This window comes from Triturus cristatus, chromosome 7 (genome assembly GCF_964204655.1).
Source record: "Triturus cristatus chromosome 7, aTriCri1.1, whole genome shotgun sequence".
Classification (NCBI taxonomy): Eukaryota; Metazoa; Chordata; class Amphibia; order Caudata; family Salamandridae; genus Triturus; species Triturus cristatus.
In genome coordinates, this window is record NC_140590.1 from 1145946760 (window position 1) to 1145965028 (window position 18269).

Here is an 18269-nt window from a genome sequence, read left to right on the forward strand (position 1 = left end):
GAAAGTGCGCATGATGGAAGGGAGGGGTCGAAGGGACTAGGGTGGCACGCTACAACGCACCACAACAGAGGGCCCACTGAGCTTGGCATGCCTTCCTCCGGAAATCTATAAGGATCCTATATTTTGTGAAATGTGAACAATTCACATAATTCTAGCAGAACGTTAAACTCACAAGCATGCATACCAACAATCCTCATTCCAAGAACAGATGCTAAATAAAATTAGACTGAAGATGTCTGTTTGTGGGACATAATCAGTTATGGGAACTGGCCCAAAACCTGCCGTAACGTGTGCAAAAACATATTGCGTGCAATTGCACACACGAGAATCAATACATTCATTTTCAAAGGTAGAGCCTTTTGTGCTGCACCTCAGATTAAGTGGGTGCCTCATCGTTAGACAATGTTAATTTTGATGGTCTTTCCTGAAAGTGCAGCTATCACCAGACAATTATATGAGCATCACCAGAAGATGGGCTTTGGCGCCGCCCACTTGGAAGTCAGGGGTACGTTTTGATTAGGGAGAAGTTGTGTGCTTCCACAAAAAAGGGCTTCCCTCCACCCACCTGTGATCATTTTGTTTATTTATCCAGTTGCCTTAGCTCTAACTTTCTGGGGCACACACATGACATTATAATGCTGATAAAGTTTCCTAGCTGACTAGGTAATTTATGTTATGGTTTTTTTTCTCTGACAGCAGCACAGATTGGGGAGGGCAGTCATTAGCCTACGTTGATTTTTATGTCTGGCTTGACAGTGCAACTATCACCTGACTTTTTGACCTACAGCAATATTGCTCTACAGTTCTTTGCTTCCACACAAATACATGTTCATCCCCATGCTGTTTACTTGTAATGCTTCACATTACCATAAACCATTCCTTTAAAACCAGACCTATTGGCATGGACAATGCTTCTTTAACTTGAAAGTGGGTCATGCCTCTGTGGGCCTTTGAGTGGGCCTGCTGTGGGATTGATTACCTCACACAAAACAGGAGATTCAGGAGGAAAATGGCAAACATTGCATTGCATGCCAGAGTGAATCTAAACTGATTCACCGTTTCATTCACTGAAACATGCATCCCTGTGGGCTGTAGGACATCAATAATCACACCTCCTCTCAGTTCTAGTTTGAAAACGAATTTAAGGCCAGTGTGGAAGTTTATTGGAACTGAGGGCCTGATGAACCAAAGGCAGGTGGCTAGGTGGTCCCTGTGCAAAAACAGTGTCAGCTTTGTGGCAAGGCCTTCAGTTTGCCTAGCAACGGAAATTTATTACAGCGCAAAATTACCTTATTCACAGAAATCTGCCCCATTAATATCAATTGGGGGGGGGGGGGGAGGCTGTTTGCACATTCAGCCAAAGGTGCTGCAGGCGCTGGGATCAGTGCTTAATTTGGGCCAGTAGTTGCTGGTGGGGGCCACTGGCACTCATTTTTGGGGACCAGTACTTTTTTTAAACTTAGCAAACATTTCCAGAGAGAAAAAAACACAAGGAGGAAAGAAGGAGGAAGAGAAAAACTGAAAAACTGTTGCACTGCCTGGTTCTGGATGAAAGAAACTTGCGGTGGATTGAAGACTAGGCAGACTTGGCGCACAGGTGCCAGCGGTGACACATAATAGCACAGGCCGCCAACTTCTGAGCAGAGCTTTGGGCACCGGCAATTATCCTCTTACAAATAAAGCACTGGCTGCCATGGAGGCTGCAAGAGAGAACAAACGCCTATCTTTTCTTTGCATTTGCCACATAGCTACTTTTGTATTGCACTGCTTTTTGTACATTGTGACTCCACGGTTTTGTGTTCGCAGAGCCTGTGATTTTGTAAATTTCAGGCTTTATGACTGCAAAGCCATTTAATACACAGGGCCTTTAGCTGTTTAAATTCACTAAACTTCAGGCTCTTGAGATTAAATTATAACAGAGGCCCGGCCTATAACATGTCCGGAAAATACAAGTGACAAGTCTGTTATTAACAATATCAAAAGCCCTTCCTTAAATAATCGAAACATATCTGGAAATTTTGGAGAACTGCCAGTCATTAATCTAATTCTCCATCTGCAGCAAAGTTCTTAGAAACATTTCTGTTAGTTAAAGGGTGATGTGTGGTATTTGCGGCAACTCCTAGAATGTTGTACAAGTATGGGGGTGAAAAGGACAAGGTAATGCGGTTGCTGGATATATTTCCCCCTTCAAAATATCACTAGGATTGACATGTGACTGCTACAGTATAAGTGTCCACAAAGAACAGTATATTCTGTGGCCTGGGGCCCTTATAATGAGTGGATCGGATGGGGGAAGAGGTATTTAACACACTTGGTAAGTACTGGCACCATGAGGGACCTATTTATCGTTGAGGAGTAAAACTCCTATTCTAAATTTTCCTTGTGAAAAATAAATTAGTAATTATTTGCAGAATGTGGTGCTTTCTGGACCATTATCCTTATGTAGCTGAATTTACCACATTTCCACAAGGTACATTTCATCATCCTGAAATTCACCAGGGGAAAATTGTGGGGGTGCACTATTGTGAGCAAAGTTCAGAACTCTGTACAAACATTATTTAGAATTGGGATTGGAATTTAACAGCTCATTTTTTAAACATGGCCCCATTTATAATGTACAATACTTCGCATACAAAACTTCTAACAGTTGATCCACTAAGTAACTAACATTTTAAATTTGTAGCACAGAAATGTCTTCCTTCCTTTGTTGCAAGGCTGTTATTTGCAAGCGTTATGCATCCCGCCGCCTGCCTACCCGACTGCAGAAACCTCTCTTTCATGGGAAAATGCAGCTAGTATAGCTGTTCGCCATAAATTATTCGGTTGACAAGGTCCTCTGTGACTTCGGCTCCTTAAAAGTGTAAAAACACATTTTGGTCACGTGTGAAAGCATTGGCTCCACTCTGAATTTCTCATCAGCTGCAAGCTATATGGTCCAAGCTGCTAATGCGCTTCCCACTCTGTGTATGGATGTTATCAATTCAATTAACTTAAACACACACCTACCTAACATATACATAATTCTTCTTGGGCTCTGATTACGAGGTAGGCGAAATTCCATGCGGATATTCCCAGAGGCTGGAAATACCGTTACCGGCCAGTATCTCTGCATGGAATTCCACCTATCACGAGTTGTATTCCTCGGAAAGGGGAATAACTGTACAGACACAGAATTATTGTGCACAGTTCTGCACATCATTCCCTAGGGGTTTAACACTACTGCTCTGTATAGGTGGTAAACTGCTGAGAGAGAAAGGAAAGGCAGGCTGGAAGGGGAGGGAAAGGGAAGGGAAGGGAAGGGAAAGGGAAGAGAAGAGAAGTGAAGGGGAAGGGAAGGGAAGGGAAGAACAGTGTTGGTAAGGCATGCTCCCCCTTGCAGAAGAAATGTTTCTCAGAGACCAGAAAACAAAGCTTGGCTGTGGTTGAAGCCAAAGCAACCAGACGGAATTACCGGCTGTTGCAATCGGGCGTGGTGTTCCTGTACACAGGAGGGCTGAGTACAGAAACACTGGGCCTGTCCTGTCTGGCGGAGGAGAATTCCATAGGGTACACCTGCACCGCCTAACTCTTAATCAGGGCCTTGGTCTTTTTCACACATCTCCCTGCGCTGGGTCTGGTGGCTCAGAGGGGTAATACCTCCATTCCAGGGATCTGTGTTTGACCCAGTAGATAGTTTCAGATCCTGGCTGCTCCACTCGACCTTCTAACTCTGCCTTTCATCCTTCTGCAGTTGATAAAATGAGTACCATTGAGTTGGGAGACAATAAACAAGAGCTTGGTGGCAGTAGCACCAAGAGACTTCCTTTAAAGTGACTATACACTGCACAAATGCGCCTGTCATGACAGAGCCGGTAGTGCGATGTATAAAAAATGCATCATTGGAGCACTGATACTTCTGTGTGGCTGGCACCTAAACGCTAGTGCTCCAGTAGGGATGCGCTACGGGTCAGATTATCATCGGGAAGCTGAATCCTTCAATGCTGGCTCCTGAAGTAGGAGGTGTTATGGATGATTCTGGAATGTCTGGACCTTCCTGTAGTATTGGTATTTTAATGGATATTTCCCACAGGAAAGTTTTCTTTGTTACTTTTTCACGGGGTTGGATCCGCATCTCAGAGACCATGCATGCACCAGCTCTTATCTGACACCAGGCAGAGTTAGGCTCTCTGTGAGCTCCTCACAACGCGCTCCACCATTCATTTCCAAGAAGGTGTGGCCTATTGGACTATAGGGGTAAATGCATGACTGACAGTTCTGATGTTAATCAACTTTTATTCTGAATTCTGGTGATGAGGTCCACCTACCCCCGCCCCTTGTGTAAAACCAAGACTAGTAACCACTTGTGCAGACACTGCTGATGTTAATCACTTTTTTCATGAGCTCTGGTGGTGAGGTCCACCTCCCCGCATGTGTAAGAATAGCATCCACTAGTGTAGACACTGTTGATGTCGCGGTTACTTACTGCTAATCTTCATTACTCCGAGTCCAGGTCTTCCTCATCACAGTCCTTACTGAATGAAAGATCTTCAGTTTCTCCAGACATTGATTGCCTAGCCAGCTCAAAAAACCCACCCAAGATGGTGGCTGCCATCCCAGATACCATAGGAAAGGCTCCCACTGACACCACGTCCTACCATAATTACCCACACCGTATTACACAGGAATCAAAATCAATACAGGGAGCTGGGAGGGAGGGCATCCAGGACTGTGACATGGAAGACCTGGACTTAAAGTAAGGAAGGTAACTGGTAACTAACCAGGACATTACCTCCCGGCCGTCTTCCTATCCCAGCCCTTACTGAATGAGGAAATACCCAAGCAGAAAGATCTTGAGTTACGCTAAACTAAAACAATCACAAACAAATATATTATGCTGCACCAATGTTTAATAAGTGATTAAAAAGAACAGATTTTATATCATTAACCTTTATGCACTGCTGATAAAACATGTGAACTAATATCAGCTGATAATGAACCTCCAGTTTACAGCCTACAATGGAACAATAAAGTGGGTGTGTGGGGGGGCACGCGACTGCTGAACATATATCTTAAGCAAAGCTCCTTTTAATGAGCCCAAGAGGTTTAAACACATCTTGGGCTGGAAGTAAAAGGAGATACACTGCCGACAGAGCCTGGAGATTCTACCCTGCTCACCGGCAGATCCCCTGGGAAAAGAAGTGCTAGAGCTGGAGACCCCTAATGCCCTTTGGCGATTTATGTAGGACCGGACAACTTGATTTTCTGTTTGAACCCACACCACCTGAGAAGGAATCAAAGGAGAACCTTTTTTACAGCCTCCAATTCCTTTTGGTTGGAGGAAAGAGTTGCCTGTTGGAAAGACCACCTCCCTTTAGCCCTGTGCTCCCCAAAACTGTCCATCAACCTCTCTTGCTGTCATCAATAAAAATCCTTTTTGATTTCCATGTTACAGGAATCAAAGTTTCGCATTCCTCTGAAGTTGATCCCAAAACCGGAGAAAGTTATGGAAAAGAGGATACAAGTAAAGTTGGCTTATGGTACTGTACTCAAGGTGGAGGCCATCTCTCTCTGACTCCTCAGCCAGGGTCTTGAGAAGCTTGAGTCTTGAAAAGAAGAGTAAAAAGATGAGATACAAGGTGAGGGGATTTTAAGGCTAAATTGGTCTCATACCCTATCGCTCTGATCCTTTTCTGACCTGAGATATTCCATTTTGCCCAATGACATCTGACATCGGAGGGAGGCGGCTGTAAAATGCAATTGGGCAGGCAGTCAGGCCTTTCTAATGCGATGGTTGTGATGGGGAATCTTTTTAACCAACAACCCACATTTGTAGGATGGGGCAAAGGGTTAACCAGAGATTGTGTTTATTTCAAGGACGCTTGAGCGATCTGTAAACTTTGGGAAGGTACACAAAACCTGTTACAGTGTCCACAACCCCATTGAGGTTGGGATGGAATTACCACTTAGCAGCTGTCCAGGGACCAACCAGCCTGACCCTAAAAGATCAGGGCCTTAGGGTTAGATGGCATAAGATATCAATCCCCACTTTGTTTAAAGTCTTAGTTGATTCAAACCTGTGTCTGATTTGGCCCCCCCCGCTATCCCTTGAGACTCCTCCTGCCCTTATAATAGAGGCCTTTCAGTCCTTAAATCATTCTGTTAGAATCATCATGCTTGATTCATCTGGGCCCTGAAGGAATCCAAAGCCTGTCTGGTTCGAAAAAAGATGTAGGGTGGCCAAAAAGCATCTCCGGGAAGCTTTTAATGCCAGGCCAAGAAACCAGCAGACATTACGACTACAAGAGCAGCTTACAAGAGAGCTATTAAGAATAGAAAACTGACCCTTACAGAGGAAATATGCGAAAATGTAGTCACCACTTATAACACTGGGGATGTCAGGGGCTTCTGGCAGTTAGTCAGTGGGAAGCAGTCTTATTGTACCAGGCCTGACGACATAGGAAGGAGCATCACTCCTTCACAATGGGTGGTACACTTTAAAAAGATTTATGCTTTATGTGTAGATGGGCCTCGGCCCCCACCGAAGGGTCTCTACAGTTTTTACTGGGAATTACTTTTGGGCTTAAGGAAGTATGTTCTGCTATTCTTGCTAGTCCCTCGAACAAAGCAACCGGTCAAGACAGGGTACCTTTGGACCTTTACAAGGCTAACATCTCCTTCTGGGCCCCCTAATTAAAGAACGTCCTAAATGCTGCCACTTCAACTGAAATTCCTAAATCCTGGAAAACTGCGGTTTTTGTCCCTGTTTTCAAGAAGGGCAGTGGACAGAACCTGGGTTTCTACAGACCAATTTCTTTATTAGATTCGGCTGTTAAAATAGTGAGTTGCATTATTTTACATCGCACTGAGGACTGGGGCCAAACAAACAACATACTTTGTTCAGCCAAATACGGTTTTAGAGAAGGCAGTGGAGCCATGGAACAGTGTCTTAATCCAAATCTATTAATGGGGAAATATGTGGTTGCTAAGAAGGGTGCTATTTATTTAGCATTCATGGACCTAAGCAGGGCCTTTGACTGGGTTAATCATTCAAAGCTATGGAACACCCTAGCCGGTCATGGGCTGCTTCCGTCATTGTTTGACTTTTTACGTGCCTTTCATACAGATGTTAACGCATCAGTCTGATATGGCTTCGAAAGGGGAAAGCACAGATTAATTTATCTTACTGGGGGGGTGGGGGGGGGGGGGGGGGGGTCAAGCAGGGCTGTGTACTGGCGCCTATTCTACTTCTGCTATATTTCAGTGGTTTGAATTATTTTTTTGCAGCCAATGGGAAGGACATACGCAGAATGAAATCCGCACTTGCGCCTTCCCCTAATATGAAGACGATGCAGTGTCTACTCTCCCGCACCCCAAACCGTTTAAAGGGTCTGGTTGATCTGTTTGTTATGTTCATGGATGATTTGCACCTTGATATTAACATGAAAACACACTGTACGGCTTGCAAGAGACAGACTCCAAAACCAGACCCATTTCCATCAAGGGGAAGGTCATGTCAAAGGGGACAACTTTTCCTTATCTAGGGGTTACTTCTGACCATCAGAACAGCTGGGTACCCTGCTTCATTAACCGTTGTCGCGATGTCATTTGAGATGTTATCAGTGAAGTCACTCACCATATCACGAGTGATATATTATGTGAGAACATAAGCAGTGCATTGCGGAGGTGTAAGTTATAGTTAGCTCAAGTAAATATAAATGCTGAATTTTACTTGTTTTGTTTGAATGAAATCTGAGCCTAACTATAATGTCCCTGTAACTTTTGTTTTTTTCAGGGAATTTCTAACTTTTTTTTAATTCTCTTTCCTAACTATAACGACCCTGTAACCTTTGTTTTTTTAAGTGAATGTCTATGGATGTTTAACTAGTAATCGTGTTTACAGAATCGTGGAGAAAAGGGTCAGGGCCAGGGCCGAACTAGCTGTAGTGGGCACCGGGTGTTTCTAATGTGGGCTGCCAGAATGGGGCCGGTTTTGGGCCCCTGGCGGGCCGTTTTTGTTACAGTGCCGTTTTTGCAGCATAGCTGTAATATTGCCCCCTGTAACAAAATCGGCCCAAACCGGCCCTGGCAAACAGCTCGGCCTCACTCGCAAACCCTTGGGGGGCCGGCCGTGCACTTTGCCAGGGCCGGTTTTGTTTCCCAGTCCGACCCTGGTCAGGGCCTCCGACCAGCTCTCAGGAATCCTGCTGTGTCAGACTTACTGGTGGTAACAGGTGGGCTTCTGGTTCCCAAAGAGCCCTCAGCATCCAAGATGACTTCATTCCCAACCAGCATTGCGCCAGGAGGTGCTTTTGCAGAGTGGTAAAGAAAGGGTGCATGGCCCCCGATGACCTCTCAAGAATTCTGCTGTATGGATCTTACTGGAGGTAACAGGAGGCCTGTTGGCCCCCAAGGAAACTTTAGAGCCAAGGGGACTTCATCCCCCAACCAGCAGAGTTCCAGGAGGCGCGCATGCAGAGTTGTGGAGAAAAGGGGCATGGCCTCCGATGTCCTCTCAGCAGTCGCTCTCTGTGGGACATACTGGAGGTAACAGAAGGCCTTGTTGGCCCCCAAGCACTCTCTGGAGCCAAGGGGACTTCATCCTCCAACCGGCAGTGTGCCAGGTGGTGCGTTTGCAGAGTGGTGAAGAAAGGGGGTGTAGCTTCTGAAGTCCTCTCAGTAATCCCGCTGTTTGGGACTTACTGAAGGTAACAGGAGGGCTTGTTGGCCCCCGAGGACCCTTTGCAGCCAAGGGGACTTCATTCCCCAACCAGTTGTGCACTAGGAGAAGCGTTTGCAGAGTGGTGGTAATAGGAGACGGAGCCACCAGCGACTTGCCTGGCCTGATTTTGGCCCCGGTACCCCATCCCCCAGGGCCCAGCCTTTTTTTTTAAATTAATTTTTCTAATTAAAGGGAGGAGGGCCGAGCAGCCCCACTTCTGGCCAGTTTCATCCCCAGGGACCCCATCCCTAAGGTCCTAGCCTTTTTAGTTAAAAAAAAAAGAAATAAGAAAATTAAAATACCCCCACCTGAAGCATACCTCTAATCAGACCAATAGCGTGAAATGAGCAAACATGACCCTCCTTCATAGAGTTCTTTTCACATTCCTTCCATCTATGCATCCATCTCCTAAACTCTTCCATCTACCCACTGGTTTCTCTATCCATCTATTCATCCATACATCTCACCCATCCACCCATTAATGTTTTTATCCCTCTATCTTTTAACCATCCATCCAGTCTCTCTTCTCTATCTGTTCATTCTCCTGTACCTCCATCCATTCACAATTCCACCTCTTAGTTCTTTCACTCTTCCATTCGATCTTTCATCTTTTACCCTTCCATCTATCAATTCTTCCACGCTTCTAGCTATCACCGTGTCATTCTTCCTTTCACCTTCTTTCTATCTTTCCTTTCATGTTTTCTTCCTCTATGTCACCCTTCCTTTCTCCTCTGGTTCTTTCTATTCTCTTTCTATCTGCCCATCTTTTTTCTCTCATCCTTACTTTTTCTTTCACACTTTTCTCTCTCATGCTCGTTTCCCCTAATTTAATGTTTTTTTTTAATGTGTTTCTTTCACTGTGAATGCTTGCTGAAAGCCCACAAAGCTCTGATGGTATTTCCTTGCGGGGTTATTTGTCTGCAGATCTGCCCTATGAGGCCCATAAACAACAAATTAATGCTTATGTAAATCCAGTTCACCAGCTTATCAGGCCCAGTGACAGCCCATGCTTAAGCTGCTAAAGCGGGGGTTTCCTACACCACTGGTGTAACTGGTTAAGGAGAGAGAACACTAGTTAAATTGTGGATTGTGAGCAGTGGCGGCTGCCTCGGAATGGGGGTGGACTGTGGGGAGGAGAAAATTAAATTAAATAAACTTACCTTCAGCTGCCGTCGCCTCCGCTCCTCCATCCTCACTCAGCACTGCAGCAGGAATGGAAGCACCCAGGCTCCAAGACTCTCCCAGCCAATCACGGCGCTGCATGAGCAGCATCCTGATTGGTCCGAGCGGCCTGTTTGGCCACTCGTGCAGTGCCTGGGAGCCTGTGCATGTTCTCCACCGGGCTGTGCAACACAGCCAGGTGGAGAACATGCTAAGTGTGCATGACTGCTTGGCCGGCCCAAGAGGACCGGCCAAACAGTCATGCGCACTTAGGGAGTGCAAACCACTCCTCACCCTGGCGAGCTCAGCCCGACCCACTCTGGCTCCGAGGCCCACAAGGAAAAATCAAATGATAATATTGTTTTGTTATTATTGTTTTATTTTTTATTTTTTGCATAGCTCAAAGAGCAGTGAGACGATGCTCCTCTGCCTTAGTGGAGGAGCCGCCACTGATTGTGAGTGGAAGACCTGCCCTCAATGAACCACAATTGGTCTGAGCTGGCCATGTTTAAAGTATTGGAGTAATCTATTTGCCAGTATTTTAGCAAGGATTTTATTGTCTGGGTTGATAAGCGAAAGAGGGTGGTATGATTCACATAATTCAGGGGGTTTCTTGGGTATTAATATGATTGAGGCTACTACTGTACAGATGGCAGTAGGATACAAGACACATGTTTTTCCTCGCACATAGCTAGCAAGAATAGGGCTGTGATGTGAATATATTCTTTAGAAAATTCCCCAGGCAGGTCATTGCTCCCAGAGGCATGATTTCGAAGCAAATTCTGCACCGCAGGTTTTAAATCTTCTACTTCAATCCGCGTGGGTAGATGTTAATCAATGCAAATCTTCTAGCCATGCCAATGCACCTCATTCAAGTATGTAGTATGATCATCTGTTGTGCTGGTCTGGGAAGCACAGAGATTACAGTAAAATCTAGTGAATTTTTTAGAGTACTCCTAGGGGCATATTTAAGAAATCCTTTGCATCGTTCTTGCACCATGCAACACGGTGCAAGAGCGATGCAAAATAAAAAATGAGAATTATGAAGCCACTCAAGGCCAACTTATGTGGCCCTGCGTGGCTTCTTAAATTTTGAGTAATGTAACGCAGCACAAATCGCTGTGTTGCATTACTCTGAGCCAGCGACCCGTTTCCATGGGTGGGGAGTGAGTGTTTCCATGCAACATCCATGGATTTTGAAGCATTCCCATGTTTATAAGAACTTGGGAATGTGCCAAAAAGATACGCCTCCCTAGGAGAGGAATAATGAGGAGAAATATCTTTATTTCTCCTTGTTATTTCCTCTTTCTATGTGTGCTGCAGAAGACCACATAGAAAGAGTTTTGTGCAGTAAGGTGCACCTTTCTGCACAAAAACAATCTTGCGTACAACGCAGGCACCCTTGCACCATGGTGCAAGAGTGCCTGCATTGGCGCTAAGCAGCCCATTGTGCGCCAGCACAGGGGAAAGGACAGAAATGTGCTATATTTCTATAAATACGGCACATTCCTGCCCTTTCCTATTAATACAGTGCAGCAACGTGACTTGCTGCACCACTTTTTCATAAATATGGTCCTCAGTGTTGTGTAGTGTGCTGCATTCCCCACTATTTATTTGCAGTATAGGCTGCGGATTAGGGGTGCAAGTGCCTTGCCTGGTCGCTTGCCCTCGCCATATAGTCTTGCCATCACGTATTTCCCTAAGTGTTGGCTTTCCGTATCGCCTATCCCTTCCGCTAAAGCTGGATATCCACCTAGATTTTGAGATCCTTTGTGTCTGCAAGTTTTATTCCTAATGTCAGAGCTCCATCGCAACCTTTTGATAGCGTGAGTGTAGGGTTTTCAAAATTACAAGTATTTGGTAATGCAGACCCTGCAGATGACCACCTTAAATGTCTCTTATAGTATGCCTATACAGTGATTGAACCTGCACTTATATCAAAGTAGTCTTGTACCGCAGTTCTAATCTCTTTTCTCAACAGTGTGTGAGCAGGTCCCAGCCAGATGTCTCCATATACGATGACTTTACTGGGAACCTGGTATGGTCATTTTTAGCCCCTCCGGGAAGTCATCCAACGCGTCCTAGCTATATGTTGTACTGATGTTACCCAAGGGCATACATTTTTGGTGGCGAGCCAGCAACCTATCAGAAACCACATGTTGTATTTTGGTGGGAAACATGTATTGCCTTGAGTAACACAGTTTCTGATACGCCACCTGTTCGTCAGCTCATGTGCTTTATTGGTCTATATTCATCAGCTGCATTAGTGTTGCTGCTGCAGCAGACCACGGCCACTGCGCAGCACCCAGTTTGCCCAGCCAAGGATCTAGGGCTACATTAAATTTACCTCCCCAAAGTATTCTGCCATGTGATGAGTGCAGCCACTTTGCCTATACCATCTGGAAGAAGGAAGGGCATTCGTTATTGAGGTTACATATGTTCGTTACGTGAATGCACTACACTTGTAGTACAGCCTGTATCACATTATAGCTTCCCTCTGCATCAAGGACCACCTACAGAGAGTGGAGCCTAAGAATCGTTTTGAATATTTTAACTAAACCCCTGGCATATGATGAATATGAGACAAAGTAGCACTAGCAATATGCACCCTATTTTTTCACAACTTAGGTTTCAGTGGTTTTAGTAGGATGTGTTTAATGATTGTGTTTCATGGGGCAGGGCTATGTCCACATTGTATAAAACACACAAATGGTGATGGGAGGAATGCTTGCAATAAGTCTAACAACTGGGGTAATCACTTGGGGTGGCATTCCAACCCATCATTCTGTTTCCCACTATGCCGCATCCATTTAGACCCAGCTATATGCAAATCAGTCTTGACCCTCCTCCAATAGGAACAATCGAGCCCAAACTGCCTGGCCAGGGCCACTCTGAACCTGAACACAAACAAACCAAGACGGGTTTTGCCCTGATTGGGGCTCTTCAGGTGTGTAGAATGGGTCCAATGGCACCCATGTCTGGGCATACCTTTGGCCCTTAGGTCATTACATGAAACACAAAAAAGGTGATGGGGGGAATGCTTGCAATAAGTCTAACCACTGCCAATTGCTTGGGGTAGCATTACAAACCATCGTTCTTTTCTCACTATGCCACCTCAGTTTGGACCAAGCTACAAGCAGTGATCAATGCTTAAAACTTTGAACAGGATTCATGCCTGAATTGTTATCGAAGGGCACCCAAAATGGGAGGGTCATGGTCTGATTCCTGGGTATGAAAGATAAGTCTTGTTTGCAGTATTCCGAATCTTCGGAAATTATTGTAGTGCGTCCGTAATCAAGCCCAAATAAAGGCCATTACCATAATCCAGGCAGGGTCCACCATCACAATGATACCTAGCCTTTGTGCTTGGAGATCCCTCCATGGGACCTGCAAGTGAAAAAACATGAGGGCCGATTCACAAAGAGCCTGCGCAGTTGTGGCGGAGACTCTGCACTCATGGCGGAATCTCCACAATAAGAAATGGAGTGCAGAGACTCCGTCACGAGCGCGGAGACTCCTGCATGACTATGGAGCCTCCACCATGACTGCGGCGGGTCTTAATAAATCGGGCTCATGATGATTTGGCCTCCTTGAAACGAGCAGCAGTAAGAACTCAGGGATGAACTTGAAATCTAGATGATTCATGGTGGAAGATGACGAGGAGCATCCATTTCCGCTAGTCAAAACTATGCACCCCAAAAGTTGCCATGGATATCCCTGACCATAATCTGGATGTTTATATCTATTTTGTTTTCGTCAATAGAGGCCAGTTCAAAACTTTATGTCCACCATGAGCCTATCAAAACAACTAGATGCAAAATCTATAGCTCCCCAAGCCTGAGGTGGATCTGGATGGTATTGATTTCCAAGTGAAAGCAAAAGCAAATACTGTGGCATTATATGCCAGAAATTCAACATAAACACTGAGTCATCCATGTGACATGAAAGTGTCCTGTGGGATCTGCGACGTCCTGTGATCATGGCGAGAACTGAAGCGTGGGCAAGACATTGCTTGGCATATGCCTGTTAAAGAGGATATAAACTTAGAAAGATGACATTTTTCAAAGTCAACAGATTGAAGGCTGCCGCTCAGAATACAGTGGCTAATAACATGAGACACCGCCAATAGGATTAGGTAAGGGATACCACTGTCATCAGCTGACGGATGAAGATCTAGAAGACTGTAGTGAGCAATGATTCTGTTCCCATCTCTGGTACAAAATCCACTTGAATATTATTTAAGTAGCCATAGGCTTCAAAGCTGTTCTGAAATTGGATCAAGGCATCAGTTCAGTTTCTAAAAGACTAGCCATAGCTGGGAGAAGGAGATTGACTTAGAATTTGCAGGGTCGTTCCTAGTAACACCTACCTTTTTAAGACGTTGTGATGATGCTGACTGTTTAAGATCGACGTACAATTTCCATAGCTAGTAACTAATAGCAGAAAGACCAGGAATCACAAATGTTCCCAGGCATGTAGAAACCAATCAGGCCATGGATCCTTTAAATTCCATGCACAGATTGGTCATCTGCTTGTCAATGCTTTCCAGTAGAATCAGGGCAAAGTTGGAAGAGACAGCTTTGCTTCTAGCTTCAGCTGATGCCAGGCCAGGAAGAGAAAAGACTCTAATCAAGTACCAATGTTGAAGAATCTTAGATTAATTATGTGAAGAGACCAACTTGCTGATGTCATGACTGCCGGTCCCGCTACGTCATGTGCGCGGGTTCCTGCAAAGGAGTACAAAACTCCTCTGACCCCGTACTGTCTGGAACGCTTTGGGTTCTAGTGTTCGGGATCTGTATTGTGTGCTTCAGTTCTTCCGGTTCACCGTTAGGATTCTAGCGTTCCTGTTCCTGCCCTCATTGCGTCTCCTACTCGCGGCTTCCTGGCATTGCACTCTGATCTCCATGCAGATTACTGGCATTCCTGTTCATTGGCTCCCGCTTTGCTGCATTCCGGAAGTGTCTTCAGTCCTGCAACAAGACAGAAAAGAAAAAACCATTACTCCATATTACGGTAACAGCGCTGTATGTGCTGCTCATGAGTATAATGGTACCTTAAAGTCTAATACATATCTGATTGGAACTCTTGTCCATGGAGATTTGATTTTTCCTTTCTTTTGATTAAACAAGGTTATTACTGAAAGCCAAAAGGAATTTCCTGTTAATTCTTCTCAACAGGAAGGAGGAATTTAGTATTGCTCATATACTGAGTTTATGTTTACATTGTATTAGCTAGATGCTAAAGAATTAGTATTTACACTCAGGATTCCTGTCCTCATGAGCCATTAGGTGGGTGGGTAGGTGGGTGTCAGTGTGCTCTCCTTTTATTTCCCTTTCATTACTTTACTGCATAACCTTATTGATGCCCTTCCTTTTACTTTCTGCAGATAAAGATTCATAACTCCCACTCAAACAATCTGTCATTACCTAGTGGAAGAAGGGAACCATTCAGGTACTTTAGAGTCACACACGTTTCCTCATATTATCATTTACATTCCACATTTCTTTACATACTTACACATTCTGTCTCTTTTTTTAGTAGGGATTTCTCCTGGCTGTTTGGTCCCGTCCTTGAGTGGAGGACGTTGTGGGACATTTATTTTTCCTTCCTTCCCTGTTTTCCCCTCTTCCCCTGATTTACTGTTGTTTCTTTGACTCAGTTGGGTGCAATAAGTGAGCGGGGGCAGTTGGGACCTCTCATCATTGCATGGCGTCCCTGTGAAACATAAGTAGGAGTCCGACAGCAGAGCTTCAAAGAGATTGAGACCTTGTAAGGGAAGACTACCAGTTTGGCTAGCAATTTTAATTATTAAGAAAGATTCCCAAATAGTATCTAAGCAAGGTGGTGCAACTATATGGTAAAATGTGTGGGGACATCTTGGGTGGGACCATGGGCCAATTGAGTGAGTCTGATCTCCCTATAACTGTTACTGAGTTACCTACTCAAAGGTTAAAACGTCCCAGCAGAACAACAGAGCTCGCAGGCCAGCTTGGGAGACAAATTCATAAACTGGACCACAAAACATACCACTGTATCCCAGAGGCTGGTAGGGATAGATAGTGTCGCCACCGACCATATTTTCAAAAATTAAGCATTTCTAAATGAGAAGTAGAGAGTGCAAAAAAAGTACATTTACTTTTCAAAGTAATTCAGCGACCCCCAACTCTCAATCATTTTGTCTTGGTGCTAGGCCTTTTCTCTGAGGCCTGTGGGACTGAAAGGTGACAGTCAGACTTTGTAACACATGTTGCCATTATTCTTGGAAAGGCAGGAAACAGGTATTGTCCAGTGGATCTTCTTCAGGCTTTGGCTTTTAGGCTGAGGGCTCAGAGGCTTACACGTAGAGTACTGTGGTTGATTGTTGCACTTCTATCACTGACAATATATATAATGTCCAGGAAGTGTTATGCTGTCTAAAAAAGACATGACTTTTATACATCCTTCAATAGGTTTGAGCATTAACATTCTCTTCTGATAGAGTACCTAATTGTCCTGTAACTATACTGTGTTTCAGACTTAGGAGCTTGGGACAAAGAATAGACTAAAAGTGCTAAAACTCCACTTTTATGACGAATCACAGTGCCTGCTTGTAAATGGTCAGTATGGAAAACATAGGGGATTGTCCAAATAATCCTACTGCATCTGGACAAAGGAAACACTCTGGGAAAGAACAATGATGCAGAGGAACAAATACATATACAAATATGTAGGAAGAAAATAAATTAATCCCTAACAATGAGTCATCAACCTCTACAATTATTTCAATTATGTCAAGCCAATACACACATCAAAAAATGGTTGTTCAAGCATGTGTTTATCTCTTTAATATCGCTGAAAATGCACAAAAATACATACAAAACATATCAATAAATACACACAATATACAAATCACCAGTCCTTCCTACCCTTTGTCTTTGTATGCGGATGCTACAAATAAACAAAGACCGTTATTCAAAAACAGCAATCCGAAATACTATGAGGTAGTCCATTACACAATCGAGGGAATTAATCCACCCTCCACTTGTTACAAAAAGAGTGAAATTACAATCTTTGGGAATTAATCACATTCTGTCGGACTCCTCCATGATGAAAGGTCAACGCGTTTCGGCCCATTCATTCGGGCCTCATCAGGACAGAGGAGACTAGAAATGGCAATATCTGGGTCCTAAATGAGTGGAGCTCATTCAAAATTTATTGAGTCCAAATGTTCTTAAGTATGTACGGCATGCAAGGAAAGGAGGGGGCTTCTTCTAGCAGACTTCCATATTGCCAGTGGCCAAATGTAAGAAAATAATTGAGCCCCTGCACATTACACGGAAGAACTCCATTTCTGTGTGGCGTGAATCCTCTTTAATAGGATTTCAGAAAACTTCAAAAGGTCCATACAGCCACTCGTCCCGTACCGTGTATTAAAATTGCAACAACACTTTAAGTATAGGCGTCCTTCGTACTCTCAGTGGCGTCCTCCAACTTTAATTGCCGAATGCGTGCATCGGCCGGACGTCCGTCCATATATTAATGGAGGCTAACAACACTTTCTTTCCTGGAAGAGCCATGCTGGTGCACTATGACGTCATCGAACTGTTCCGCCTTCCTGCCCGCTATCTGACCTTCCCTTGGAGTGGCTAGAGGGCGACAGTATCAGAAAATGCCTTTCACACGCGTTCAAAGTTAAGAAAGCGTCTTCTTAACTTTGTCATGCTTTCAAGAGCTGGTGATGATTCCTGCTGCCCCTTCACACCATCCATCTAGGGATTGTAGGGGTGTACGTGTGTGAAAGGCATTTTCTGATACTGTCGCCCTTAATCTGCACTGTTGTGCAGAATACCTAGAAGTAAAATATAAACCATGACAATCCTGGAGGGGCCAACTCATATTAAATCCTGGAGGCAGGACCGAATATAAATGTTAGCCCTAAACCTATGCGGGAGAGCACATAACATAGGGCATTTCATTTCCAGTGGGCTACAGTTCAATGGCAACAATCTTCAGTTGAAACTGTCAATCTTAGGTTGTGGCTTCCCCGCAGACGGTTTCTTATTCAGAACAGAGAGCACAGGATGCAGGTGCTTGGCAGGCAGCCCTCCAGCAGCCCTACTCCTCCGGAAGAGGTGTGCAGACTTGGCGCTGCCTTTTGGCCTTTCCTTTGTCAAGGAGATGATATGGACTAGTCACACCTTGAATTCCTGGACCCAAGGGAGTTTCAGTCCAAGTACAACAAAAGCTCCTTCCTTCCCTATTCACTAAAGTGATGATTCAAGCCAGACTCTTGGCTCAGCTTTACCATTCTCTCAAAAGGAAGGGGGTTTTAGGAGCTGCAAGGGAGATATTGAGAGAGGAGAGACCGCTATCACTGACTACACTAACCTTATGAAACGCCATACAAAGCGCTACTTACATATGCGCA